Source organism: Pseudopipra pipra, chromosome W (assembly GCF_036250125.1).
Source record: "Pseudopipra pipra isolate bDixPip1 chromosome W, bDixPip1.hap1, whole genome shotgun sequence".
Lineage (NCBI taxonomy): Eukaryota > Metazoa > Chordata > Aves > Passeriformes > Pipridae > Pseudopipra > Pseudopipra pipra.
In genome coordinates this window covers 53,835,463-53,851,079 of record NC_087580.1, presented here as the reverse complement: position 1 = coordinate 53,851,079, position 15,617 = coordinate 53,835,463, and the positions used below count along the sequence as shown (strand labels likewise).

Sequence of the window (15,617 nt, the reverse complement as noted above, 5' to 3'; positions counted from 1 at the left end):
GATACTTAACCAATTAAGTTCATATGCAAGTTTGCTGCAGACTCTTTAACAGTTAGGACAGACTAAGGTTACTGTTGGATTAGACATTTAATTTTTCCTTGAGTCTTTCCTGGCTAAATCAACTCCAGAAAAATACACAAATTAACTTTAGTCTAGCTTTGCACCTAGGCTGGCTGGGTCTATTCATTTATTAAAATTTTCCACAAGTGATTGACAAACTGTATACACATATATGCATGTTCTGCCCATGTCCAAATTAATTTAGCAAGCAAAATTGGGTTTGGAATGTCATTTAGTCATGACAGCTTGACAGAATTCTTCCAACAGCCTGCCATTTCACAAGCCTCTCCTCATCGTTTATCATGCTTTAAATTACCAATTTTTGTTCTACTGTGGACACCAATTTGAAATTTACTCATAAAGCTGGTAATAAGCTTATTCCCATCTTTCAATCTAGAGTTCAATGGCCTACAGATAATCAATCTTCTCAACCAGCAGTGCTCAAAATCATCAAGTCTTTCAAAATTCATTAAAGGATAGTTGAAATCTTAGTTTGCAGGCACCTGGGTAGTAGAACTGTTTGTTTTCAACTTTGATAGCCTTTTAGTATCAACTACCTGATCAGGATGTTTTATATAAAATGAAATATTAGAAGAGATGCTGAAATTTGGGCTACATTTAACATTCACTGCAATTTGCACTTCAAATCATTCAAAAGAAAAATTATAGCCATTTAGAAAAAAAATCTTGTTTTTGAAGCTTCTATTAGGCTATTTCTAGGTATTAAAATATAAGCCCCAAACCTGCAGACAGCTGTTAGAAATTGCTTGAGGACATAATGGTCCTATGTAGTTTTCTGGGATCAAGGAGACAGAGGTTCCAATTAACAGGGACTCAAGATTAACACTGGTAACTTTATGCAAGCTATTCAAAACAATCTATCCTAAACCAGAGAATCATAGAAATTTTCAAATTAAACACTGACTAGGGCACTCGGGGTACAGTTTCATAGGGAGGCAAGCCAATGCAACAGTTTCCAGCCGCAGGAAGCACAGCCCTCCTTCCTTTCTTCCCTGTGACACCACCACGCCCCCAGCACCAGTGCCAATACCTTTCCACAAAGACTCAGCTAGATAACCAAGTAAAAACTGATCCATTTCAAATTAAGCAGTCTTACACTCCCTTTTTCACATGTTCTGAACTGTTTGCAAGCTTGGAAGTGAAACACATTAGACCCCTAATGCAGTACACTAACTCTAGAGATGAAACAGGAGGCTTGCATGGCCTCTGCTGTTCTACAAAACACTCACTAGGTTTCTGAAATAGGGAACAGCAGTCACTCTGAGCTTTATAAAAAGACTTCAACATTTGAGCAAGGCCAACAGTAGATGCTTCAGAGGCATATGCAAGAAATTGAAAAAGACCAAATCAAAGAAGATAGCCTCTTTTGCTTTAAAGATCCCATTTTAAACACTAGCAATTGATGGTATAATACTTGAACATTAAATTCAGTGTTGAAAGATGTGGGCAACCAAGTATCACTATCACTGTTTATCGACACACCAATTTTCCCCATTTATGGAGTTCACTGACACATACATATTTCCTGGTTTTTAGCTTCAAATTTGACCTTTCAATGCCCCAGAATACTCCTTTGATTGTCAGCCTCATAAAACACTTCAGTAGGGTGTCATTTACCACCAAGGTAAATTGTCTATTCTTCCAGGCCGTCCAAACATTCTCAATGCTTTTATACATTTTTTCAGCTTTACAATACTCCTTGTGATGAGGTGTCCAATTTTGCAGTATTCTCTCCTTTAAGACTGATCTATGTATCGTTTTCTGTATTCTCTGGTGTTTTTTTGTTTTAAACCAAGATTTGCCTTTCTGCTTCAAACGCGCATTTGAGAAATTAAATTTAGAAGCCCCATACATTTCGGTTTTTCTTTATATTTGAACTCTCATACTATTTTGACATACTCAGAGGGAAAAACAAATATAAATCTTTCTTTTCCCATTTCCAAAAAACTATAAGCTCAGACCTAACTAATCAGACATTTCCAGATACTATACTTAGATTTAACTTTAGGAGAAACCCTTAAAGCCATACAGCAGGTGAAAATTGGCAAGGCAGCTGGGGTTGATGGAATTCCACCTGAAGTCTGGAAACATGGGAGCCATGCATTCCATGCTAAATTTCATGAGTTTGTGGTGCGCTGTTGGGAACTAGGTGAACTACCATCAGACCTTCGTGATGCAGTCATCATCACCTTGTATAAGAAGAAAGGAGTTAAATCAGACTGTTCAAATTACCGTGGTATTACTCTGCTCTCCATTGCTGGCAAAATCCTGGCAAGAATACTCTTGAACAGACTAATACCCACTATAGCAGAAGGAATTCTACCTGAAAGCCAATGTGGTTTCAGAGCCAATAGGAGTACCACAGACATGGTATTTGTTCTCAGACAACTGCAAGAGAAGTGTAGGGAACAGAACAAAGGTCTCTATGTAACCTTTGTTGATCTCACCAAGGCTTTCAATATTGTGAGCAGAAAAGGTCTATGGCAGATTTTGGAACGTTTAGGTTGTCCCTCCAAGTTCCTTAAAATGATCATCTCACTCCACGAGGATCAGCACGGCCAAGTCAGATATGACGACGCACTTTCTGAGCCCTTTCTAATAACTAATGGTGTGAAACAAGGCTGCGTTCTCGCACCAACCCTATTCACAGTCTTTTTCAGCATGATGCTCCAAAGGGCCATGGCAGACCTCGATGATCAGGATGGTATCTACATTCGATACCGTACTGATGGAAGCCTATTCAACCTAAGGTGACTGAAGGCCCATACTAAGACCTTAAATCATCTTGTCCAGGAGCTGCTTTATGCTGATGACGCCACCCTTGTCGCCCACACAGCAGCAGCTCTGCAGCGTTTAACATCCTGCTTTGCAGACGCTGCTGAGCTCTTTGGGCTGGAAGTCAGCTTAAAGAAGACAGAAATTCTCTATCAACCTGCACCTCAGGAAGTCTTCCATCATCCCCATATCACCATTGGCAAATCAGAGCTCAAATCAGTCCAACAGTTTAATTACCTAGTATTGTGGTTTGAAGCTGGCTCCCTGCCAAGTCTCCAAACCTCACCACAAGAACTGCCCCCTCAAACCAAGGGAAAAGAAAAAAACCAAGAGAACTGAGAGAGAGAGACAGCTAAAGCAATATATATAAATATATTTACAGTTATATTACATTTATATACAATTGAAATATATGTACAATTTCAAAAGGAAAAGGGAAAGGGAAGGGAGAAGGAAAAAAAGCAATAAAATCAAAATAAAATATACACGATTAATAGCCCAAGATGTAGCAACTAAAAGAATTAGCAAAAGAGTATCTTACTACTCTCCTTGGGACAACAGAAAGTCACGCTGGAATGACCGCTGGCAACCTCCATCTCCCAAGGTCGGCAAGGCCTTACTAGGCCTCACTCCCCAACACGACAGACTCAACAGCAAGGAAACCCGCACCACCAAAGCTGCCGGAAGGAAAGAGGGGCGAAGGCCTCTCCTCCTTTCTTCTTATACCCTGGTTTATGTAAAAATCGTAGGGAATACCGGGTAAATCTGGGCACTTCCTTGGTTACAAACTGGTCACCAAGGAAGTCCTAGACTAAACTACCACACCTAGGTAGCCTCATCTCCTCGGATGGTAAGATTGACAGAGAGATAGACAACAGGTTAGCAAAGGCATATAGTGCCTCCGGAAAGCTTCATAAAAGAGTTTGGCGAAATAAACACTTGAAGAAAAGTATAAAGATGAGTGTTTACAGAGCCATTGTGCTGTCTACTCTCTTATATGGATCCGAATCATGGGTCATCTACCGCCACCACCTGCGACTCCTAGAATGCTTCCATCAACGCTGCCTCCATACAATCCTAAACATTCACTGGTCAGATTATGTGACTAATACATCTGTTCTAGAACAAGCAGCAGTCACAAGTATTGAGGCCATGTTGCTGAGAACACAGCTGCGTTGGGCAGGACACGTCTCCAGGATGAAGGACCATCACCTCCCTAAGATCATGCTTTATGGTGAACTTGCCATTGGCTGCCGCAAGAGAGGAGCCCCGAAGAGAAGATACAAGGACTCCCTGAAACAACATCTCAGCCTTGGCCATATTGATCAATATAACTGGTCTACTCTGGCCTCCAATCGGGTGGTCTGGAGACACACTATCTTTAATGCTGCTGATGCTTTTGAGAAAGCACACAGGATCACTCTTGAGGAGAAAAGACAATGCAGAAAGAACCGTGCCTTGCAGAATATACCACCTAAGGAGTCCTTCTGCTGTACCTTTTGCAACCGGACGTGCCTATCTTGTATTGGCCTTTTTAGTCACCAACGCGCTTGTAACAAACGTGGGTAGAGCCCTTCCCAAATCTTTGTTCGCAAAGCCTAGCCATGAATGAATGAATGAATGAACTTAGTTTTAACCAATTCCCTTACAGACGTGCTCAATTCAGCTTCTCTAGCTGTCAGAAAGCACCAGTTGATCTGCTACCCCAGTGAAAAGTAGCTTAAAAAAATATAAACCAGAAAGGGATACACTTAAAGAGCTGTTTATTACAATGAATATTACAACTTAGCAGCTATTAAAAAAAACAAAACCAAAACATCACAACATACACCACAGCTGCAGACTAAGTCTGGGAAGCTTAAACTAACTTCTTCATTCTAGCTATTGTTTTGCCATGTCAGGGATTTGCCAGTGTGGAATAATGGATAGGGTTAAAAATTAAAGGAGAATAAGAATTAAAGGGGAAAATGCAGCTGCCGCTTCCCAGATGGAACATGGTCAACATGCCCTACGAAAGTTCCCTAAACAATGATAAGCACCTGCTATAGGGAATGCAGTGGAGAGGGGAGTAGCATGAAGGCACCGTAGCCTCCCTCCATAAACATCCTGCAGGAAGGGGAACATGGTGATACTTTGTAGTTCAAAGACCATGCTGTATCTGTCCACCAAGGGAGATAGATGCCAAGGATGACTACCCAATTAAGTACTTATGACTAGAGTCACTCAAGCTCCACCTAAACCTAAAGAAATAATATAAAAGTAAGCTGGAAATAGGGAAAAATCAGAGAAAGACTCCACTGAAACTGCTGGGATCGGCTGACGGGCTGAACCTGTCTTCCCCCCCATAGGGATGCCTATTGGGTAAGAAACTTACTCTATGCATGCTAAATGCTGCTTTCAGGACTAGAGCTTGTGCTTTGCTCTATAGTATATTGATAGATTGCTTTGTATTAGAGTTCGTGTTTGTGCTTACTTTATAGTGTCATTAGATTGTTTTAAATACATTTTTGCAGTCAGACACTATCACTGACAACCTATGAACCTTATTAACCTGTCACAATTTGTATTAATAAAGAGTGTTATTCCATAAACTGTTTGTTAGCAGCGGAATAACACATTGGAAGGCCCGCTGAGGGGTCTCCCTTACGCTTTTGGCTCAGCTCCCCTGTATTAGGGAGGGTTCGAGACATACTGAAGCTTGAAAACTCAAACACCGTTAAAAGCTTAACAAAAACCAATATTTATTACCAAGAGGCGGCCAACAAAAATGAACAAACCCAAAAGGGAGGAAGGAGGAGAGAAATAAGCCCCCAGCACGACCTCCCCAGTTACCCAGCTGTTGCCCATAAAGTTATCTTACTGACCTAGCATACCTATAATTACCCATAGCAGAAGCTGCATCCTTGGAGAGTCAAGGAAGTTCACAAACTGGCAGGCGGCCCTGCCAAAAGGCAACGTTGTCCTTGAAGTAAAGCTAGCTCCTTGCCAAGAAAGCACTATCTGCTTTTATACAATTAACTGAGTGACCACAACCTCCCAGGAGTGGCCAGCACCGCCCAGGCCAGAGGCCCTCAGTCCCACCTCCCGGTTATGTAAGTGCATCTCTTCTGCGCATAGGTGAGAACTTTGGAAATCCCCTAATGCACGCACAGTATGCTTTGGGGGTCTTTCTTAATTGAGTCTGGGGGCACTACTTCATCCTCCTCCTCCTCAATCTTTCCTTCAATCGACCTTGGAGGACAAATAGCCAATCACAGAACACCAATTAAAACAGTTTATACAAGAAGCTCTCTTCAAGGACAACTTTCCCATTTATCAGTGCTTGTTTTCCCATAACTTGGCAGGGAAAGAGTAAAACTTTCACAGGTGGCTGGGCCAAACACAGACCAAAAGTATCAGCATAATTAACCCCTGATACACTCCCCAAAAAAGGGCAATTGAATTACCCCCCCAATCCTGTGAATCTGTTCAGTGAAGAGTTCCCTTACGGGACACCTGACAGACTGATTCAGACATAAAGGGTTTTGGTTTCCCTAGGGCACTAACAGACAAATAAATCACTGAGGGTTGAGAAAAATCTCCCCTCTTTAAGGGTGGCGCAAATCCTCCCCTGCCCCCCCTTCACATGACTGCCAAGAGTATCAATAAGAATTTCACTAAGTTATTCCATTAGTGGTCCCATATCTTTCAAAGGGTGAGCAGAGAGAATGTGACACAAGTAGGACTTCATTCATCTTAATACTTCAGCTGATTGTGATGACTACTCACAGCAAAGTGGCACTCTGCTCCAAGCCTAGAGACAGTACAAAGCACAGTGAGGTTGAATTATGAGCAATTTGGATAAATACAAATTATGCAAGGAAAAAGTAGCAATAAAGAAATTAATAAGAAATACCCTACTCTGTCAGGACTGGTGCATCCGGCCAACTTAGTGCTCCATCTCCAAAGATGGCAAAAGGACACGCTACTCAAGGAAAGCACAAGAACCTGTTTTCTGAGCCCATTCTCCTCATAATTCTTCAGCATCTTAAACTTTTACAGCAGGAAATGAAAGGCTACATTCCTACCTCTTCCCTTTAGCAGACATTTATGGACCCACTGTCAACAAATTCATCTAACCACTTTTTGAACCTGCCTCCACAATGTGGCAGACTGCACCAGAATTTAACTGCCTACTGTTTTAAAGAACTACTTTTACCTATTTTCTTTATCTTCCTAGTTTCAGAAAGTGCCTCGTGGTCTACTGTTGCAAAATGTGGAATATGTAAAATTTTCTTAAGAAAGGATGTTCTTTGATGTTTGATCTTTGTATACTTTCAAGCCTAATCAACTAGAAGGGAGATTGAATCCATGAAACAGACAGCAGCTAACAAGCTCTAAATGATGTCCAGGTGTTAGAAAGACAAATTACTTGTCAGTAGAATTGCCTTGTTAAGGTTTGGGGCTTGACATGTTTCAATGATCTCAGAACTAGGGGAGGTTAACAAAGCTTGGGAAGAAGTATGTACCACTGATAGTGGACACAAAGAATGCAGAATTTACAGGCCACAAGGACATTTGGCAGAACTCCCAAGATAAGGAAGAAACTAATAACTCAGCAACTGTGCTGAATCAGGTCCGACTGGGTAAAGGTAATTCCGGCAGGGGGAGATCATGACCACCAACTCACAGACCACCAACTCAAGAAACCCACCAACTCAAAATAAGAGAAAGACTGAGCATGTGGATTAATTAGCATGAGAAGTGAGAGAATAAATAACCAATAGAACATAGAATACTAATTAATAAGAACTATGTAACTTGTAGCCAATGAACATTAATGCCTTTGTTTGCTAAAATGTATAAATAGCAACAAGTTTTGATCATTGGTGTGCTTGATTTGTGGAATACCACCGAGCACCTAGGCTTGCGCAACTCTGAAATAATCAATGTCTCCCGCAAATGTGTAATTATTGGCTTGTTGCACACCAAGTAACAAATCCGATTTTTGTGGACAACACTAGCACTGCAAGCTTTGCTGAAGAACTGTTTGTATTCATCTCACCTGCAAGCTTCATGATTATGTACATTTGAATCCCATCCCTCCCTCAAATAGAGGGCTATCATCAGCCTTTTTCACAAAGAAAGTATCTGAACACAGCTCATACAGTTTGGGATGCTCCTCTGGAAAGATGTCAAGCCTGGAAGCTTTACGACTTCAATTAAATTACAAGTACTGAAAGACATTGCCTAAGGACTGATCAAAAGATCACAGAAAAATTCTATCAGTCTATGATTATCTTCTCACTTATATTTTTGGTCATATTATCCTAAAGCTATCCTTTTTATTTAAATTATAATGTTGAGAAAGACAGAAATCTACACCTCATGAGCAATTTGGACATAGAAGGCAGAGTGCACATGTTTACTGCTGAACATCTGGCAGAAGCTCAAATAAAAATGAGGAGCCCTACACCTGCATTGGGTTCTAACTGTATCCACCCAGTCTCAGACACCATGTTTATAGTAATGGGTTTAGGAGTCACTGTTGCAGCTCATTTTTGACCAGCAAATCCCATTTCAATTAATCAACTGTAACTTTTGCCTTCAAATTGATACAGTAATCTAAGTTTTGATCTTTGTTCCTCAAGAATCATCCTCTCATACACTGTCACTGTTGACACTAGCTTCTTGCTATAAACATTCCTCTAGTCTTTTGCCTTGTACATTTTCTTCATCCACAAAGAAATATAAAATGCTTTTTCCCCAAATGCACCCAGAAAACAATTTTTGCCAACACTGCATGAAACATTTCCACGTTGCTAAAATGGCTGCAATTTAAATACATGCTAAATATGTAATATCCCCTCTTCCTTGCAATATGGTTTTTGTGATTTCCTCGTAGTCTACAGCCAACCATCTCAAAAAAACTGAGTACTCATTTACAGCCTTTGCTTTTAAGGACTTTAAGTGTGCTTCATAATCGCTTATTCTTTTCACTGTCTCTTCCTTTGCTCACTCTCTTCTACTGAGGCCCAACACTACAGCCCAAATCTGATTTTTTTCTTCCCATGTACTATTTTCAATTTCCACTACAACACATCAACATACAGGGACACTGAGTAACCGTAGGGAGATTTTTAGGATCCCTTTCTAAGCTCAACTATAGGTGAACTATTAGTATCAAGGCAGCAGTGCAATACATAGCAGAAAACTTACACTATTTTATCCCTTTCCACATTCTTTGGATTGTGCTTTAAAACTGAAGCTTTGAATACTCAAGGTGTACTCACTGTTGCCCAGAGAGATACAAGGGTTTCTTTAGATTGCTGGAACACAGAGAGCATGTGCTGTTATTCCCAACAGATTAATACTGGAAAAGTTACAAACTGCCTAAATCTGGTGATATTTATTTTATCTCTGTCCCCATAGTATAGCTCTGCTTCCTGATGCACACGTTTCTATAGTTGGTCAAAGTGTCATAGTTGGCAGCTTCTAAAGTCACAGTCATGTCTGCTATTATTCCATTCTACTGCAGTTCTCTGGAACAAGTATTAAATATTGAGCCCATTATCCCAGCAATAACTAAGCATAAAATACGAAGTAAACCTTAAGGGCAGCATGCTAGCAGACTAAGATCTTCAAGAGCAATTTTTCTTTCCTGAGCGTCTGGAACATACTATAAACACTGGTGCTACCAAAAATATCAAGTGCTTTTTGGCTAATTTATTCTAAAACCTTATGCAGCATATTTCATATCAGTCTGCTTATTCATCTTAAACTTGAAAATAAAGAAATCTGATCTCTCCTAGTTTTACTAGAAGTATTCTGGCTTAGAGGAATTTAACTTGCAAGAGTTATTCTGGAATAAAGAGGACAGAAGTTAAGCTCCTGAGTAAAGAAGATAGAGGAAAATAATTTGTGGTATTTGAGAGTCTACAAGCTCATTTCCTCCTGATTTTAGTCCCATTTTTGAGATTTTTTTTTTTTTAAAAGGCAATTTTTTTCATTACTCCTAGAACTTGGACAAGATTCTTTATCAATTTCACCAACTGCACAATGTTTCAGATCTTTCAGAAGGTGAGGGAATATCCACCCTTTCCCTTCACATATGCCCATGATATTACTGGCTTCACAATAAGATGACATTAATTGAAGCATAGTCTACTGTAATGGTTTTGAGTTTAGGCCTTCCTTCCTGGTTGCCAGGAAGGAAGGAAGGAAGTATTCCATCCTATTCCTTTACGTAATCCAACATATAAATAGACGGAGAGAGAAGCCTCTTCCTCTCTTCCCTTCCAGTGGTTCTGGAGGCGCAGGTTCCCTGCTGTCGGTTCTGCTGTGTGGGGGAGTCAGGCCTGGTGAGGCCTTGTGGACCTTGGGAGGCAGAGGGTGCTGACGGTCGTCCAGCGCGATTTCTGCTGTCTCAAGGAAAGTAGTAAGATATTCTTTTGCTAATTCTTTAGTTTGCTAGATCCTGAGTTTTTGATTGTGTATATGTTTTGGTTTTGTCCTTTTTTTTTCCCCCTTCACTTTCCCTTTCGGGATTGTATATAGTATCTCAACTGTATATAACTGTAATATACGTAAATACATATATTTTAATATAGTTCGGCTAGTCTGAATCTTTTCATAGTTTTTTTTTCTTTTGCTCTTTGACGGAGGTTTTGTGCTGGGTCTTGGGGACTTGGTGGGGAGCCAAATAAAACTTAGACATCTACTTAAGGCACCATCAAGACCTTAGGTTAAACAATACTGGGAGTTGAAATTTTAAAAGGCATAGCTTATGCAGTACTGCATGTCTCCTATATTGTCAAAGTCATTAAGACTTAGAAAAACAATAAAACAAGCATTCAATCTTGCACTGAACAGAAGAAAAACAAAACTAATTTATTGTCTGCTTCTGTATCCTTCAGGCTGTGTTATTCCATACAAGGAGACAGTTTATTCTCAGTGGAATCTGAGAAAGTTCTCCTCCATGTTAGTGATCTCAACTTGCAGGAAACCCAAATTCTGTATGAACTTCAAACTAAATTCAAAGCCTGTCTTTTCCCTTTCAGATAGAACACACTACTTAAATTACTCAGTGGAACAGACGAGAAAACATTTCACCCACAATCCTGCCAAAAACTGCCTTTTGTAATTCCATAAGGGCTAATTCTTTCTCTACAAATGAATATTAGACATCTGGTTTTGTTATACTGGAGAAGCTCAAACTTACTGTCACATACATACTTTGAAAAACAATAGAGACTCGACATACACAATTTTTAAATATACTATGCTCTAATATTGCAATGCATCTTGAAACTATGCATAACTCTATTACCTTTATATAGCTCTACTTTGAAAGTAGACTTTTTTCCCCTCTTGCTCATTTCATGAAGGTTGATTATGAATCAAATGAGAAAACTCATATTTCTCATACACAAAACTAAAATAAGCACAATCATGATGTTATTAAATCTTCAGAGGCTGGGTTTTTCTTTAATTACTAAGGACTCCTTAAAACTAAATGGCCACAAAAGCACCAAAGAAGCACTCTAAACCACAGCAGTTTAAGGCCTTCTCATCTCATTAATTTTGACTAAAATTTTCAATGTGTAACAGACAAGCGTCAGCTTCATTATTTTAGAAAATAAATACTCCTGGGCTAAATTTGACAGGAATATTCACAGAACTGATTGTCAGGTACCTAGGTACCTGTTTCAGTTTTTAATCTGTATAGCTTAGCAGCATCTCCACTAAACCCCAAACAATTAGTTAATGCAAGATCACTTTCAATACAGATCTAACAAAATCGTTCCTCAAACAATCCCCCTTGATAAGCAGAGCTCACTTTGCATAAGCTAGTATTGCTCCAGTGTAATTAAATCTAGCTTGAGTCCCAGACTAAACTGATAGGAGACCCAGGAACTGCTCTCTCAGTCTCCTCTTGGTCTTACTTGACACTTATGGCTCACACTAACATTATGGCTGTCACTCATCATAATAAAAAGTCATCTGGAATGAAGCCTTACTGTTTGTACCACAGTTTCTCTACTGAAAGCAGAGAGGAATGTTTAGGAAGGTTTTCTGCAGTAGTCAATTTCTTCTAACCTAGAGCGTATTGAACACATGGCTGCCTGTACTCTCCATTGTATTACAAAAATCTAATCCCATCACATGACCTGCAGCAATTCAGTTTAACAAATCAACAATTACAAAATTTTGGCAAAGTAAGCTTAGGTATTGTTTGCCTCTCAACACAGTTCACAACCAGTTTATGGCTTCATGATAAAAGTCATTAAATCCAATCTGAAAAGCAGAATTTACAGCTCACTTAGCAAGTCAGGCCCATAAATGGATGCTTTCAATTACAGGGCATTTATATGCACGATCATTAAGGCAGCGTTGAATACATTTGAAAGCCCTAGAATAATTTCTATAATAATTAAAAACTTGTGCACTGTTCTTTATACAAAGAAAACCTAGGAATTCGCTTCAATCTCAAGTAGAGATCAGTCATTGTTATCCAGAACCTACTACAAAGCCTGTTCTCCCAGTACTTTTGTGGGAAAGGGATTAGAGACATGGAAACAAGTTTTGTTTTTTAAAGTTGAGCTTAGTAGTAGCAGAGATTTTTTTTGGAGCTCAAATAAACTCAATTATATCAGCTGGTGCTCAACACTTCCGAAAGATCAAGTAGAACAGGAAAATGGAGGAGGACTCAGGAGGGCCTTCCATTTGGAGATTCACTGTGTAATTCAAACTTATTTGATTTTGTTCATGAATCTAGCTTCTGGGTGGAAGAAGAGATTGGTTAAGAGACCAATGTTTTTAACCTCATTTTTTCAATTGTGGTTTTTATCATCAAACAGAACTGCAGGAAAGTTGACGAAGTCTGACCTACACAACTGCAAAACAACAAGCAAGTACCAGGTTATTCTAGTAAACATCCCAATATGCTCTTAAATATGTGCTTAGACTCATCTTTGAGTTTAAACCACCTTAAATGAGACCCTCCCCTTTCTCTTTTTAAAGGCATTTGTAACTAATGCTATCTTTCATCATGATAGCGCTAAACAAACTGGGGGGACTTCACAAACCTCCCCTTTACTTACATTCTCATTCTTCTCTAATTCACTAGAGTTTGTAAACATTAAAGTTTTAAAGCTATGCCTCAGAACAAATGCACAAATAATCTACTCACACACCACGCAAGCTCCAACACTGCGATAAAGCATAGGAAAGTCTAGACAGGAACCTTGTTCTTCTAAGAGAAGCCTTTCACTTAAGCAAGAGGGGGTTTTGTTGGTTTGGGGTTTTTTTCCAGTTTGGAGAACAGAGCAAAGACTAATCAGTCTCTCACTAGAGTTCAGTTCCCACAGAATTAATGTCACGAATCAGTCTGAAAGTAGAGCTCTCCAGGCTAAGAGAGGAACACAAGAAAAGACAAACCTGCTGTTATGTGTGGTCTCCCAATAAGCTATTACTATAAACAACATATGGAATCCAAGTAGTTTATAACCATGAACAGTGATAACATGAGCCCTACACGAAATATACATGTTGCAGCATTCACTATCACCATTTTCAGAAATACTTGAAGGTAAACCCAGTAAGCAAAGCCTTTTCTTAATGCTATCCACTTGTTAGTAAAGGATTTGAAAAGAGCACAACACACCTGTTGAGGTTTCTTTAGTCAAAAAACTGACGAAAAACCAAAGAGACATGAGACTAAGCTGCAGTCCAAATCCCAGCTGTTCAATTCAACAGCTCTCCAAGACTATCACAAGAGCTCATTGCTCACCTACTTTTTAGCCTTCTTTTATTTCCCCAGAATGAAGACTAAAAGACTTCATGCTTTTTCTCTTCCTCTCCCCACAAAAAATTACAAATAGGAACTCTACAACTCTGCAGTAACACCAACTACTTGTATTTATCACAACACAACTTCTCCCATGTCATGTCATGGCTAGGCTTCGCGAATTTTTTTTTCCTCCGCTCCCCTCACCCACCCCCCCACACACACACACTGGGGGCACAGGCCAACCCTTTCAACATCCCGCGTCGAGGGCTATTCTAGTGTGTAAAGGGTGGAGGGGGTGACAGCGACCCATCCACCCACCCCTCCCGTCCCTATTTCCCCTAACGCAGACCCTGCGAGCGGCCAGTAGGAACCACTTCCCCCACCCCCCGTGGTCGTTTCCTCCCGCCAGGAAAAGCAGCCTCCCAATCCCCGGGCCGCCGCCGCCGCCGGGGCCCACCGCGCCCGTTTGCCGCCCTCAGCGCCGGCAACGCCCCACCACAACAAAGGGGGAGAAGGTGCGCGAGGAAGAGGGCGCAGGGAGCTGCCCCTGTTCCCCGCGGGGACCGGACCAGACCAGGCCAGACCAGGCCAAGCCAGGCCCCCCCAGCCCGTACACCGCCGGCGGGGCACTCCTTCCCGCGGCGGGGCACTCCTTCCCGCGGCGGGGCACTCCTTCCCGCGGCGGGGCACTCCTCCCCGCAGCGCAGCCGAGCCGCTCACCGAAACCACCCCAAAACCAACCTCTTCCTCAGAAAGCAGCCTAGCCACCCTGCTCCCTCAGCACTGCTTTCACCTAACCACCCGCCCTCCTCAGACCCATTGGCTGCCGCCCTTCCCCGCCCCCAGCGGTGGGCGGGGAGACGCCGCATTGGCTTGGTCATCCGTCACTTGACAAACAGCGAGCGAGAATTGGGCAACGCCTGCCGAGGCCCGGCCCGAGCCGCCGATTGGCGGATTGAGCCGCCAATCGAGTGCACACGGAGGAAAAAAACTAAGGAAAGAGAAATAAAAAAAAAAGACGCGAGGCGAAGAGAGACGGAGCCAGCTGCCAGCTTGGCGGGGTGGTGTACTCCGCGCGGCGGGGTCGGGACGGCGCGGCGCGGTGCGGTACGGTACGGGACGGCACGGCACGGATCGGCGTTTCATGGTCACTCTTTGTTCTACGCGCCCGCTAGGGGTGGTTGATCAAGAAAGGACAATGGGAGCGGAGGCTTGAGTTGCCGCAGGTGCGTACCGTACTGAGGACAAGTTCGGTCTGCTGCCGTAACCTTCCGCGCCGGGCGCAGGTGGGAGCTGAGAAAAAGTAGTGCGCTGCTTCCCGCCAGAAATTACCTCAGGGACCGACGGACGGACGGACACACACACCCACACACGCCCCCCCCACACCCCCACCCCCCCACACACACCCCCACACACCCCCACACACCCACCCACCCACCCACACACACACACACCCCTCTTCCTCCCCCGGACCTCCTGCCCTCGAGCAGCCAATAAAGCCATAACAAAATCGAGGTTTAAATGCTCCTTGGACAAGGGAGGGCAAAACCTCTTCCCTCAGAGTGCTGGTGCGGACGGGAGCCATGGTGACCCCTCAGGGGCGCAATACTACACAGTCCCTGCAGCTATTGTGAGGGCATCATGGCCTGCTCCCCAGCCCTCATCAGGCCCCTTTTCCCTGATCACATCCTGAACCTCTTGGTCGACAGCAGCTGAACATGAGCCAGCAGTGTGCCCAGGTTGCCAAGAAAGCCAAGGGCACCCTGGTTTGTATTAGCAATAGTGTGGCCAGCAAGACCAGGACAGTGATCATCCTCCTGTACTGGTGAGGCCACACCTCAAATCTTGTGTTCAGTTTTGGGGCCCTCACTCCAAGAAAGATATTGAGGTGCTGGAGCATATCCAGAGAAGGGCAGTGGAGCTTGGGGAAGGGGCTGGAACACAAGTCTTTTGAGGAGTGGCTGAGGGAGCTGGGATTGTTTAGCCTGGA

The 15,617-nt window shown here is 42.3% G+C and overlaps 1 protein-coding gene across 2 annotated transcripts in view; it reads right to left on the bottom strand.

The window, feature by feature from the left end:
- LOC135405093 (mothers against decapentaplegic homolog 2-like) overlaps positions 1-14,439 on the bottom strand; it is a 70,836-nt gene extending 56,397 nt beyond the window's left edge. The window contains exon 1 of one of the 2 annotated variants that reach the window (XM_064639805.1): positions 14,369-14,439. The gene's annotated coding sequence lies outside the window, so the exon portion shown is untranslated. The remainder of the gene's footprint in view (positions 1-14,368) is intronic. The other variant, XM_064639806.1, reaches the window with a different exon arrangement.
- Positions 14,440-15,617: the final 1,178 nt, after the last annotated feature.